We start from the raw sequence: 13,425 nt of genomic DNA, 5'->3' as shown, positions 1-13,425 counted from the left end.
TCTGCCATAAAAAAAAGGGGGGGGGAGGGAGACAGAGTATTACAAATGACTGCCATCATAAATGCATTATTTGCAAGGCTACAGAGCTGGAAAACCAATGCCTAGGGGGCATAGAAAAGTAAGGTTGCCTTTTCAATCAGAAGGATCATGTTTTGATCAACTGCAGTCCATGTTCCTGTATTTTAAAATATATCTTATTCTAGATGACAGTAATAGAAATCAGAACTGATTTTAAAGAACATGATGGTTTTGGGTAGTGAGCTTGTCAGATGTGTGGCCAAGATAGATGGGCAAGAAGAAATTGCGCTCTCCATAATGGCCTGCTAGCTTGGCTCATTAATACTCTAGACTAGAGAGAAGCCATACATCAATATAGCTAATAACATGCTGATAGCATTTTCTAATAAATACAAAGCATTTAGTAAAGCAAAATTAATTTAAATTTAAAGCAACTCCCCCCTTTTTAAAAAAGTCATTTAAGTCATTTTTAAGTCATTTAAGACATTTGATAGTATTGTTAATGACCTGGTTTTTATGGAGTAGGAAATTACTCCTCAGTAGAGGATATAATTTAATAAGGATAGAAGAACAGTGGAGTATGTAGGGCAGACAGAATTGACAAGATGGTGAGTGGAACCTTGCAACGAAAGCTTTGCCCTACATTTTCATAAAAAAACCAGATCATAGATCACAATTCTCCATCCACCATCTTGCCAGTTTTGTCGCACACCCTTGGGGATGCTGCTGGCAGCATGATCCTGGTAGCTCTGCAAGACATATTTTAATGTGGGTTGTTGTAAGGACAAACCTTCTCCAGTATTGAAGAGATAATATAAAATAACTTTCTTCAAACACAGGGCAAACAAACTCAATAAAACCTTCATTTAGTGGATTAGTTTGGAGAAAGTATCTGTTGCATTTCTCTATATTCATTAAATGGTATGTAATTGGCATGATTTTTATCATTTGTGTAGTAGGGTAATTATCATTTATATGTCATTTCCAAGTGGAACAGTAGGGATGACAGAAAGAAGCAAAAGACTGCATTTGGTACTAGAAAATCTACCCAGGAACAGCTTAGATGGCACAAAGATAAGCAAGTATTAGCAGTACCATTATAGAATTTATCTCACAATATGCACTTCATGAAAAGTTTGTGCGCATTGTAGAATTTACAGCCCAGATGTATAAGATAAGCCAATCAAATAACAAATTAAAAATAGGATCTGTTTTCTCGTTGGATCAGTCAAAATTCTGATTGTATGGGATTGCTTCCATCAACAAAGTTCAACACAATGACCATCACCCCAAATCAATAATGTACTATCAGACACACACACACACACACACACACACACACACACACACACAAAGGTTTGGGATAACTGCTATATCACCTCTGGCACTGTGTAAAAAATAAACTCCAGGCTCCAGTGAGGAATGGAGGACTTGTATTACATAAATATTTGTAGAGGAAACAAGAATGTTAGAGTGATCAAATGAAGGGATAAGGAGAAGATCTTCTCTCCATACAGTAGCTAGTTAAGTCTCTGACAAACAGCTGTTTCACTAATCCTTGAACTCTCAGCACAGATGATGCTGGAGTCAGACTGTGCAACAGCCTCACGCTCCACACACACACACACACACAAACATTCTTTCTTCTCTGTACTGTAACTTTACCAGGGAAACAGAACTGATGCTCCTGCTGGCAGCAGAGTGAGTCAGAGCAGCTACTGATTGAGCACAAGCTGGTGGCTGCTGTTGCGGTCCCTCTCTCTCCTCCCTCCATCCCCCTTCCACTGTACGGTGGTCTTTTTCTCCCTTTAAATGAGGACCACTCAGCTAGGATTAGCTGCATAGGAGAGACAGCCGTGCAAGCTAAACTAGTCTTCTGTCATTTTACGACAGTCAAATGTAGAAGACAAAATTTGGGCTTGCAATCCATTGTTTTCAACCACCATACTATGAGAGTGGATCAGTACATTTAGGTGAGTGACGTTTCCCCTTTTGTTTAATTTTTCTCTTGTCACGTGGACTATTTCTCGTTCCTTTGAAATATTGTAGTGCTAGGTGTACAGCTATACTGTCGTGGCATGTTGTGTCAAAGTTATTTCCGCGTGTTTTGGCATAGTATTCATTTTTGTGATGTTCAGATGTGAATTGCTGTTAATAAAATATTCACCTGTGAAAATATTGTGATTATTGAAGAATGTTCAAATGGCATTTCACATTAACAGCACTGTGTTTTGCAGATTGAGAAATTGTTCAGTTAATTGCAAAACAATTGAAAAGGTTACCTATCAAATGCAGCATAATTGTAATTCTCTCAAGTGTTTGAATAGCATTATGTCTCTGTGTTTATATAATAACAGCTGTTTAAAACATTTATAATCTAAGTAGTCAGTGATGTGAAAAGACATACTGAATATAGCAAAGTTACTTTTTCATATTAAATGCTAGGTAGCCTATCTCTGTCTTGTGCCTGAAAAGGCACATGTACCAACCACAAAGGGGAAAATATTTGAAATTCGTTTCATGGGTATTAATTGAAATAATATTTTCAGTTTTGATTTTATTTTTTCCAATAGCAAAATTAATAACTGCATTTATAAAACCAGTTGATGTTTTAGCCTGCAATGCACCTTGTTTAAGAGGAAATATTAACTGAATAGACGCTCCGACTTTAGAATAAATGTGACTGATAGATTCTAATTTTTTATTTTCTGAAATTCATAGAGTAGACATATGAGATCCTGTTGTTATTAACAGAACACCCATAGGATATGAAAGAAGGTAAAGTAATCCATTTCAGCGTTACAATTTTTAGCACAATTTGCCAAAACAATTTCTAAATCAAGCTTCCATTTTCAAGAAAATATCATAATTAATTAATTATGTTCTACTTGATCTTTGAAAAAGCTGTTTCGATGCATTATACTTCCTCTACAAGCAGACTGCTTTTTTAGAGAACAATATTTGAATTATGTATCCTTCAGTGGAGCTTGTTCATCATACCTTCACTAATTAGTTTTAGATTTTCTTATGCTCTGGCCCTTCAAATTCAGGATATGGATAAAATCCTTTCATACACTCATAGTAATTTCTAACATAAAATCATATAAGTATATGAGTGTTATCATTCTTCTATTCTGACAAAGTGCTTTTGCTGACTTTGAAGAAATATGTGATCTTATTGTACTGGTTATAGTCCTATGTCTATCGTTCCATTTTCCACCATTTTTTCATAATGTGTATCTCGAAGCACTTTGTATTATTTAATTATTGCTATTTATTTATTTATAGTTTGTGTGTATATATGTACGTTTGTGTTTATGGAAATGGACAGAACCATTGGAAACATTGTCATTTGCATTTGCCCACTGCCAACTGGAGTTCAGATGCAGATTTTCTAAGGAAACAAAGCAGAGATAGGTTTCAATGAGGATGGTTTTCCAAAGTTTGAGGAAAACACACTGGCTAAAGGAAAGAAATGTGTTGTGTGAGCAAGTCAATTGTATTAAGCTGTGATGGCTAGATAAGCATAACATGTTTAGTTAAAATTCAATAAAACTAAGGAGTTTAATGTTCCTCATAAAAATATTACTGATGAAAGTAAAGGAGCTTTGAATTAAACATAAAATATGTTATACCTACATAAATTTGTAACTCTTCTGTTGAAATTATTTCATTGTTTTCTCCGTGAAGGAATAAATATTCTGAAAGATATTTGAGAAACATGGACTTGGCCATAATACATGCCAACAGATTATCATATTACAGCAAAATGAATGGAAGAGCTAACATTATGCATGTGCATTACATTGTTAACTATTGTACTGAATTTTCAAAACAAGCAGTTTTTATGAGATAAAGTAAAATAATTGATTGTCATAAAGGATTACCTATACCTGAGAAATTATGTGGATTGAAATAAAAAAATAAAATAAAATAGACTTGAATAAAATAGAATAAACTTGCCTTTTGTTCCAAAATAATGAATAAGGAAGTTAATTTTAATAATTACTTTCAAGTATAGGGAAGTTAGGGATTGTTCTCATTTGCTTGTCTAAGCCATTCTATTCTTGTGTTCATGAGCATTCAGTGAATAAAGAACTACAGCTGACAAGAGACAACAAAGCAATTGAGTATTGTAGTGCCTTCCAAGGTGCTGTCATGTATATAGTAGCAGAGGCATTCCTTAAAGTCAATTGGGAGACTGCTTTCATTAGACAATTCTCTTAATGAACAGGAAGGCATTCTGAGTACATAGTACTTTGAAAACGCCAAGGAGCTAGAGATTTTGGTTACATTTGCTCTGTTTCATTACTTAAAAGATTATCCAGCAAAAAACAGAATTTTCCTTTTGTAATTTAAGCCCATTACAAACGCATGTTGTTATGGGCTGTATTTTTTTAGGTACAGAAGAGGTCTGGGGGGTGATGGAGTGCAGTAAATGGGCTGTTCCTTACTTTTTTGATTAGGAGAGACATTCTTACTCAAAGTGTGGAAGTGATTAATTGGCTGAGAAGTTATCAGTGGGGAAAAAGGTTGTCCATATTTGGCTCTGCCCCGATTGCTCCAGTCCTCAACTTAACAATAGTTCATTTAGTGACTGTTTAAAAAGTTACAGTGGCATTGAAAAGTATTTGTATTTTTTTCTTTTTTCAAAACAGTCAAAAAATGAAGCCAACCCTCACCCCCCCAAGTCAGAACTCAAGAAATTTTCTACATGTTTACCTACTTGCAATTATAAGATACTGTCAAGAAAATAACCGAAGTGTTAAGTTAGTACAGAATAGTTGTACTATTGCAGGCCCTGGTTAGAAACAAAATGAGGATTTTAGCAGGATAATAGAGTTGAAAAGGACATTGGAGTTCTTCTAGTCCAACCCAGCTCAAGCAGGAGACCCTATACCATTTCAGACAAATGGCTGTCCAGTCTCTTTAAAATCCTCCAGTGATGGAACACCAACAACTTCTGAATGCAAGTCATTCCACTGGTTGATTAGTCTCACTGTCAGGAAATTTCTCCTTAGTTCTAGGATGCCTCTCTCCTTGATTAGTTTCTAACCATTGTTTTTTGTCTTGCATGTTGGTGCTTTGAAAAATGGGTTTTACCTATTCTTTGTGACAGCCCGTCAGATATTTGAACACTGCTATCATGTCTCCCCTAGTCCTTCTTTTCACTAAACTAAGTACATCCGATTCCTGCAACAGGAATGTTTTAGCCTCCACTTCCTAATCATCATTGTTGCTCTTCTCTGCACTCTTTCCAGAGTTTCAATATTTATTTTATATTGTGGTGACCAAAACGAGATGCAGTATTCCAAGCGTGGTCTTACTAAGACCTTATAAAGCGGTACTAACACTTCATGTGACCTTGAGTCTATCCCTCTATTAATTGCAGTTTAGGATTGCATTGGCTTTTTTGGCAGCTACAGCACATTGCTGTCTCATATTTAAGTGACTGTCCACTAGGACTCCAGTATCCCTCTCACAATTACTGCTATTGAGCCAAGTTTCACCTAATCTATACCTGTACATTTGGGTTTTTTTGCCTAGGTGTAAAACCTTATTTTTCTCACCTTGAATATCATTTTGTTAGATAGGGCCCACTGGTCAAGTGTATTGAGATCCATCTGGATCTTGAGCCTGGTTTCTGGGGTGTTGGCTATTCCTGTCAGCTTGATGTCTTCTGCAGATTCACTAAGTTCCCCTTCTATACCCTCATCTAAATAGTTTATGATGATACTTAAGACAGAACCTTGGGGTACCCCATGGCTCACTTCTGTCCCTGTAAATGTAATTCCATTGAGAGTTACACGTTGAATACAGGTTGTCAGCTAATTATGCATCCATCTAGTGGTGATGCTGTCTATCTCACATTTTTCTAGCTTACCAAGAAGTAGGTTGTGGTCTGCCTTGAAATCCAAGTATGCTATGTGCACAACATTTTGCTGGTCCACTAATTTACTCACTTTGTCAAAGAATGAATTAAGAATTGTTTCATGATCTATTTTTGACAAATCTGTGTTGGCCTTTGGTTATAACTTTGCTTGCTTCTAGGTGTTCCCAGATCTGTTCCTTGCTTATCTTTTCCAGGTTCTTCCCGGGTATTGATGTCAGGCTGGTTGGTCTGTAGTTTCCTGGATCTGTTTTTTCCCTTTTTTTAAAAAAAAAAGATGGGAACCTTCCTTTATTTCCTTGCACAAAGTTGGCATAATAGAGAAAGGGGATTTATGTAAAGCTTTTTTTTTCTTACGCTGTAACAATACTCACACTTTGCTGCTCTTAATCCTTTATATAGGCTGTTATCTGTGTTTGGCTAGATTAATTATTCATCTTCTTCCATTAGGTGTTCTTAGGCATTTGATCTCCTGAACTTATTCTGAAAACCAAGAGACTCTCCAGAATCCACAGATAGGGATAGGACATATAAGAGCAATCCAATCCTAGTCTATTGTCATACTCTCAATCCAAGTGACGATGAAGGTCTTAGCCAAATTGTGCACCAGACCCTCAGAAAAACCTTTGCAACTCTACATAGTCTATCAGATACTAAAGGTGGACCAGTCAAATGAGTCCTACCTCCCTCAGCAGGGAGAAACTGTAGTAAAACAGTAAGGTAATGTGACAAAGAACTGACCTTAGCATCTCTCGCATCACTGTTCCAAGACAAAAGGAGATCTAAATGCTATGTGCTTAGCCCTTGATGACTTGGGTGAAATCCATGGTGGCTGTGGTACAATTAACCCTCAGGATGCCTCTGACCACACACCCAGAGGAAGTATCTTAAAGTCTCCCGGTATCATAAGTCTGGGAAACTCCGCCCCTAGCCAGGCCACAGAATTGAGCAGTTAAAATAGGGAAGCCCGGAAGTTGGTACAATAGCAGCAATCAGAGGGCTTCCATTCAACTACTTGGATGACAACAAAAAACAAACAAGCCCAACCAGATGGCTGATCTGGCTCTTCAAGTCACTTCTAAACTGAGTCCAGAATTCCACAATCTTTAATCCCACTTATCTAGCCCCTCCCCCCCAACATACCATCCTTCACTTTAGCAATAAAGCAAATTCAAGATAAAGACTGCAACATTCAGTGATCCAGAATACTATCAGATTTGGTTAAGCCATATGTTGCTTATCCTCATGTCCCTGTGTTGAAATGATTTTTTTGTTACTAATCCTGTGGCATATGCAGATTACACTACCATGCCTTACATTTGAAAATGTATGTGTATCTGCAAATCAGAGTACTGATACAAGCACACACTGATTTTTTCCCCTATTTAAATTGTATGTTAATCAGCTTTGTTTTATACATGCAGTGATGCTAAATCTGCTAAATTCACATGTTTTAGCACTTACAGTGAAGTATTCCTCCTGAGGTTTTCACCCCTTTCATGTTTGCACCCATTTTCTGCATCACGGTTAATTCTCACCTATTGTTTCCATATTAATTTTCCTTCAGTATCTATGTGAAAGAAATTCTTAAGAGTTAAGAAATGATGGATAGGATTCCAAAATCTAACACAGCAGTAAAATTCACAAGATCAGTTACAATATTAAGGCGAAACAAATAAGAGTATTTGACATGCATTTGAAGCTGGTACCCATTGATATTTTGGGCTGTCATAATTTCACCATAGCAAAGAAGTATGAGATATTCTGTATAGTTTTTAAAAATGAACTTTTAGAGTCAAAATATTTCTACTTGTTTGATAAATATTGCGATTCTTAATTGGCAATAGCATGTTCTTACCTAAACAAATATAGTGGACAAATTCATTGAAATATCCTTTTCCAGCAATAATACAATTATTACTCACTATATTTGCATTTTTCATAGGTAGCAATTGTCTTCTTGAATGCAAGTTACTACGGTAACCCACATGCATTCCCTCAGTGACTGCCATTGCTCTATTTCTTCATTATAAGAGCAGATTGATTTGCCTCAATAAGCTAATTTCTCCTGGTCTTAAGCAACTAGTAGCCTTAAGCTAATCCTTAAAAATACTGCAAAAATGTACAAAATTTGATGTGTATGCTCCATTTTACATGCTGGTCAAAGAGTTGGTGGTTGCATTTTGGATCAGTTGAAATTTTCATAGATACTTAAAGGCAATCTTATGTACAATGTATTATCGTAATGTGACCTTGGCATGAATAAAAATGGCTAATTGTAATTTCTAGAAGAAGTTATATTTAGCACACTAGCTTGTTAAAATATTTCCTTTAAAAATGTAATTATGTATACAGTAAAGAACAATTGCAGATTGGGATTATCTCTTTGTTAGGAATGTAGTCTTTCAGGAAAGAGCAAGTCCTTTAATACTGGTAAATCTACAGTTATAAAATTGAGGGATTCCTAAAATATTTCCATTTTACTTTAATTAAATCTTACCTGTGTTCTTCCAGTCAAGTAACTACAGTTCAAGATCTTTGCTATTTCTCCAAGTTCAAGATAGAAATGAAAGAGAAAGAGAAATTCCAGACTTTGAGATGAACTTACCAGCAGCTTCATTGGAAATATAGAGAACAAGGTAGAATCTAGGGGCACCCAAGCCATAGAAAAAAGCATAAATCTCATCTTCTGGGATCACCTTCCTAGGCATGGCCTAGAGAAATTTCAAAAGCTTGACTTTCAGATCTAATATGGAATCAGTTTCAACCAACACTTTTATTTTCAGATTCATGTACAGACATCCTCAGTCATCTATGCAGTAAGGTTGTGTTGAAGATGTATTGTGCGTACAGAGATCAGTCACAGTAATTTGGATAGATTGTTTTTCCTGGATGGGATAGTAAACAGGAGAACTTGAAAGAAAGTCTAGTCAATGGGAGTCAGATCTCTATCTTTATCCAAGAATGCCAGTCTTATTAAATACTGCTAATCAAATTGAAAGAAAAATGACAAAGTGTGCTAGCTTCCAGCAATAACTTTACTTCTAGTTATGTAGTATCAATCCTAATAGATATTTTTTTTATTTCAAATCATCTTGAATTTGTGCAGCAGTTGTTAAAGTAATCATGGGAGCCATATACTTAAGTTATAGAAACTCAGAGTCGCTCTAAAGTCAGATTGAGAGCATTCCTGATACATAAAAGGCTGTAGTGGAAAAATTCAAATGATCTTCTCTAAGATCTCTTCTACTTCTTGAAACATTTATTGAAAAGAACACTGATTTGTTAATTTGCATAGCAATATGTCTATGACATTAGTCATAATATGTCTGTGACACTAGTTATGTTGCTTCTCTTTCAAAAAAGTGTATAAAAACTTCTTGAAGTTTTTGGCTTCAAGCAAATGATAAGTGTGTGAAGATTCTTGGCTTCAGCAAATGATAAGTGTGTGTGTGTCAGAGACAGAGAAAGATCTATAACTCTGGAAGATCAATGTTCTCTTCCTCCTCTTTTTCTTCTTCAAGCATGTACTGTGTCACTTTTTTATTATAGCTCTGCAGTTTTAGAATTCTTGGGGTCCTTTATAATAAGAATATTTTGTGAACTTAATCCAGTGTCTCATAGAAATTGTATTATATGATCCATCTAAACCAAAGCTCTGAAAAGATGCCAGCATGCATTTACCTAATTGCTTCACTTAAATTAGCCAGTCTGCTCAAACTTCCTGTTGCACGTGTGAAATTAACTTCTCCTCAGATCACTAATGTTTTTGTTCATAAGGGATTCAAGGATTAGAGCAATTATTGAGCCCTCTTTAGTCATTTAACAGATTGTATGGGGGCAAACTGGGCAAAAGAAAGGCAAACAGGTGTACGTATCCCCTCCAGCAACATGATTGGTAGCTGGGATGGGATGGTTTCAGTGGCCTGTGCAGTTTTAATTCTCCATGTATTTATCTGAATATCTCAAGGTGGTTTATTAAAATGTAGTTAGATTAAATTTGGTGCAATTCTATCATAATTATAATAATCAAGGGTTTCATAGTAACTTAGATCTTGTATATTTACAACTACTGCAATTTCTGATCATCATTGTGTTACATAGTATAGAATTATAGATGAGAACTTATGACTAAGAGCTTCTAAGTCTTCTTTGCTAAGCTGTACAAGAATATTCATTTCTAGTAAATGAATTTAAGTGTATGTAATATTTTCAGTTCTTCAAATCCTTCAGAAGGATTTTATAGCTTTGACTTTTAGAGTTGTAATTCTACTAATTAGCCATAATCAACAGAATATAAACATCATCATAATTGATAGGACAGAACAGTTCAGCCTCTTCAATTTATTACTTGTAAACTCTCCAAGGGAAGAAATAGAATTAAACCTTTTATTCAGAGTCTTCATTAAATAGATGCACTAGTGTAGAAATAACAAAGAATTAAGAATGAATGCATGTGATTATTTCGGGGAGTTTCATATTCATACTAAAAACAGGAGCAACTACAGCCATAAAAATGCATCATCAGAAGGAAATTAAACAGCCATATATTGGAATATCATCTGTAAATGAAAAATGGTGGTATTAATTAATTATAGTCATGAATCCTTTCCTGGTGTTTCTTATTTTTGTACTGAATTAATACTGTATTCTGCACTTATGGGCATATAGGATACAGTGTTCTATTAGCATGAATGCTTCTATCCTTGCAGATTTCAGTAGATGTTATGGTTGAGAACTTGAAGGTAATGTCGAAGTTGATGTACAGTGTGCTCCCAGGCTTTCCTGGGGTCCAGGGAGGCAAAAAACAGAGCGTGGGGAGGCAGCACCCCCCCTGCACGCCTTTTTTTTGCCTCCTGGGCCTCGGGGAAGCCTCCTGGGTAAAGCAGTAAGACAGCGAGGGGGATCCCGGCACAGCTGATCATCGGAGCAGCTGATCGTCGGGAGAGGTGAAAAAGAAATACCTTAAGGAGTGACTGGGTGGGGGAGAACGCAGTCAACGATGTCATGCATGCATGCAATGTTGTGCATGCACGATAAGGACTGACTGGGCGGAGAGGCGGAGCCAGCCTGTCGCGTCGGCGACCGGTCTGTTGTTTCGATCTTCCGGCTTGTCGCTGAATCCCTTTCAGAAAGCAATTTAGTGAGACCCTCGCAAGGGTGAGGTTTAGCGGAGCCCTCGCAAGGGCGAAGTTTAGGGTAACCCTAGCAAGGGTGAGTGCGAAGCACAAAGAAAAAGGACACGAAACAAATGATTTCTTCAGGTGAAGCAGCACATCGCGCCTGGGGCAGATGGAATTGTCCCGGCGGCCCCGATTGCTTTGCGCTGTCCTCTTTTATTGTGCTGAATCAAAGAAGGGGGTGCAGGGGATAGCAGGAAGACAAAGAAGTTACAAAGTTAATCATTGAAACCAGGCTACGTGATACAAGTAACGAACTTTGTGACTGATACTTTCAGGCAAACATGTCTTAATACTGAATACACATCTTTTAGCTGACACAGACTTCTGAAGTTAATCCTGTCAGCTTCTTTCCTGTCAGCTCAGTGGATTTTGACCTGAGAGGTATACGTGCTGGGCAGGATTTGTTCTATGGAAAAATAGCCAAGGCAGAATAGCCACACCAGCCAGGGGCCCAATTTGCTGGTTCTCCGAATTGCGCAGAATCATAACAACCGGTTCTATAGAACTGGTCCGAACCGGTAGAATCCCACCCCTGCATGCTTGGATTTAGCATCAGGAATGGTTTGTGATTTCATGGTTTCTATGAGCACCAGGGACTTATTCCACATCAGCATGGCCTGACATCTACCCGGGTTTACATACTTGATCTGTTTTTACTTTGGAGCAGGGAGAATATAATATGAAAGTACAAAACATTAACATCATATCTTGATCATGATCAGATCAAGACTTAGTAGCAGCATCAACCTCTTTGGGAGATGGTTCATATTAAGCATCTTATGGATCTGATTTCCAGCAGAGTTCTTTTGGAGTTTACCGCAATCTGGTACTCTGCAAGATTGTAGAATATAGAGTAATATATCCCTAGAATATATTGTAGAGATGACAAAGATGTTAGATTGGGTTTTTCCCCTATGCCTTCTCTCTTGTGTGTGGTTCCTGGGATGCACCTTAGTTTACTGAGAACTTTTTAAGAAATGAAATTCTACAAGAGCTCCCTGGACTGGGGTTAGCAAAAATGAAAAAGTACAACCAACCACACAGATCAACTTAGAGGGTGCTCCAGTGATGGTAAGGGTAGTGAAATGCTATGAGTTTTCCACACGTGGAATGCCATTATTTTGCTGTAGGGAACGAATGTCTCAGAAGAATTATCTACTAGCTATTGTAACCTTTTTGCTAGATATTTTGCAAATAGGATCTGCATCATATTTGTTTTCAGTTTGAAAATGAATCGTTTTAAGGAAGTAAAATCTCTAGACCAATTATGTTCAAACTCTATTCATGAGGATCCTAAGATTTGAAAAAATATTGGAGATTTCATCTAAAAAAATTAAATTATGACAACTGGATCAAAGTTTGTTAATTTGAGATGTTTTGTTACTTATCCAACTAACTTCATCTGTCAAAATTAAAAATTAGTTAGGCAGAGAATCAGAGTGTCATTGGAATGTATTAACTTTTGCCACACCAACTGCAGGGCTTTCTCCCCAAAATGTATATCAATATGTCTATGAAGACTCAATCATCCAGGCCAAAAGTATCTAAAAAGGTTAAATCATGGCAACTGGACCAAAGTTTATTAATCTGAAACATTTCGTTACTCATCCAAATAACTTCATCAGTCTTCATTGACATATTGAAATAGATTTTGGGGAGAAACCCCTGCAGTTGGTGTGGCAAAAGTTGGTACATTCCAACGACTCTCTGACTCTGTCTAACTAATTTTTATTTTGACTGATGAAGTTACTTGGAGGTTTCCATAGTGGAGTTTTCTTTTCAAGGTTAGGTCCTTTCTTTATGAAATGACTCCTTTAACTTATTAGATTACCAAGAATTTAAATCTTGAAAATTAAAAAAAAAAAAAGATTTAATATGACTAAGAAAAAATAAACACTTAAGTGTAAAGCTTGTACAACAGCAATATTTTTTTAAAAATATAAGGACACAGATGAGATATATGACATTAGAGGTTACATTATATGCATGCAAATGTATGTAGGTATTCTTTTGCCTTTTTTCTAGTTTTGGTTTTCCATTGATGATTACTTCAATTGTTTTTATTAAATTTATTTATTTTCCTGTACATAAATTATTCTGCTGATTTTTCACTCATCTTGCAAACATCTCTCTTCAGTTTGGCAGACACCCATTTTATAACAACTGTGAGTTTCTTGTTCCTTATGTGCTTTAACAGGAACATGATGGAACACATGATGTTGGCATTGTTTTATTTTATTCTGACAAGATTTTGACTGTGAAGCAGCTTACCAGTATGCAATTTAGCTCTTCATGACTAACAACCTGTCCTGATTATCCTTCTGTTTTATGTGC

The 13,425-nt window shown here is 36.4% G+C and overlaps 1 protein-coding gene across 4 annotated transcripts in view; it reads left to right on the top strand.

Moving 5' to 3' along the window:
* The window catches only part of RIPOR2 (RHO family interacting cell polarization regulator 2), a 114,241-nt gene that overhangs the window by 58,899 nt on the left and 41,917 nt on the right, over positions 1–13,425 (top strand). Inside the window, exon 1 of one of the 4 annotated variants that reach the window (XM_087961415.1) lies at positions 1,905–1,991. The exons of the other annotated variants lie outside the window; for them this stretch is intronic. The gene's annotated coding sequence lies outside the window, so the exon portion shown is untranslated. Of the gene's footprint in view, positions 1–1,904; positions 1,992–13,425 lie in introns of those variants that run through there. 4 annotated transcript variants of the gene reach the window in all.

Source organism: Notechis scutatus, chromosome 3 (genome assembly GCF_049901735.1).
Source record: "Notechis scutatus isolate UNSWTSFEM ecotype Mainland chromosome 3, rNotScu1.2, whole genome shotgun sequence".
Taxonomy (NCBI): Eukaryota; Metazoa; Chordata; class Lepidosauria; order Squamata; family Elapidae; genus Notechis; species Notechis scutatus.
This window is presented reverse-complemented; position numbering and strand designations above follow the sequence as displayed.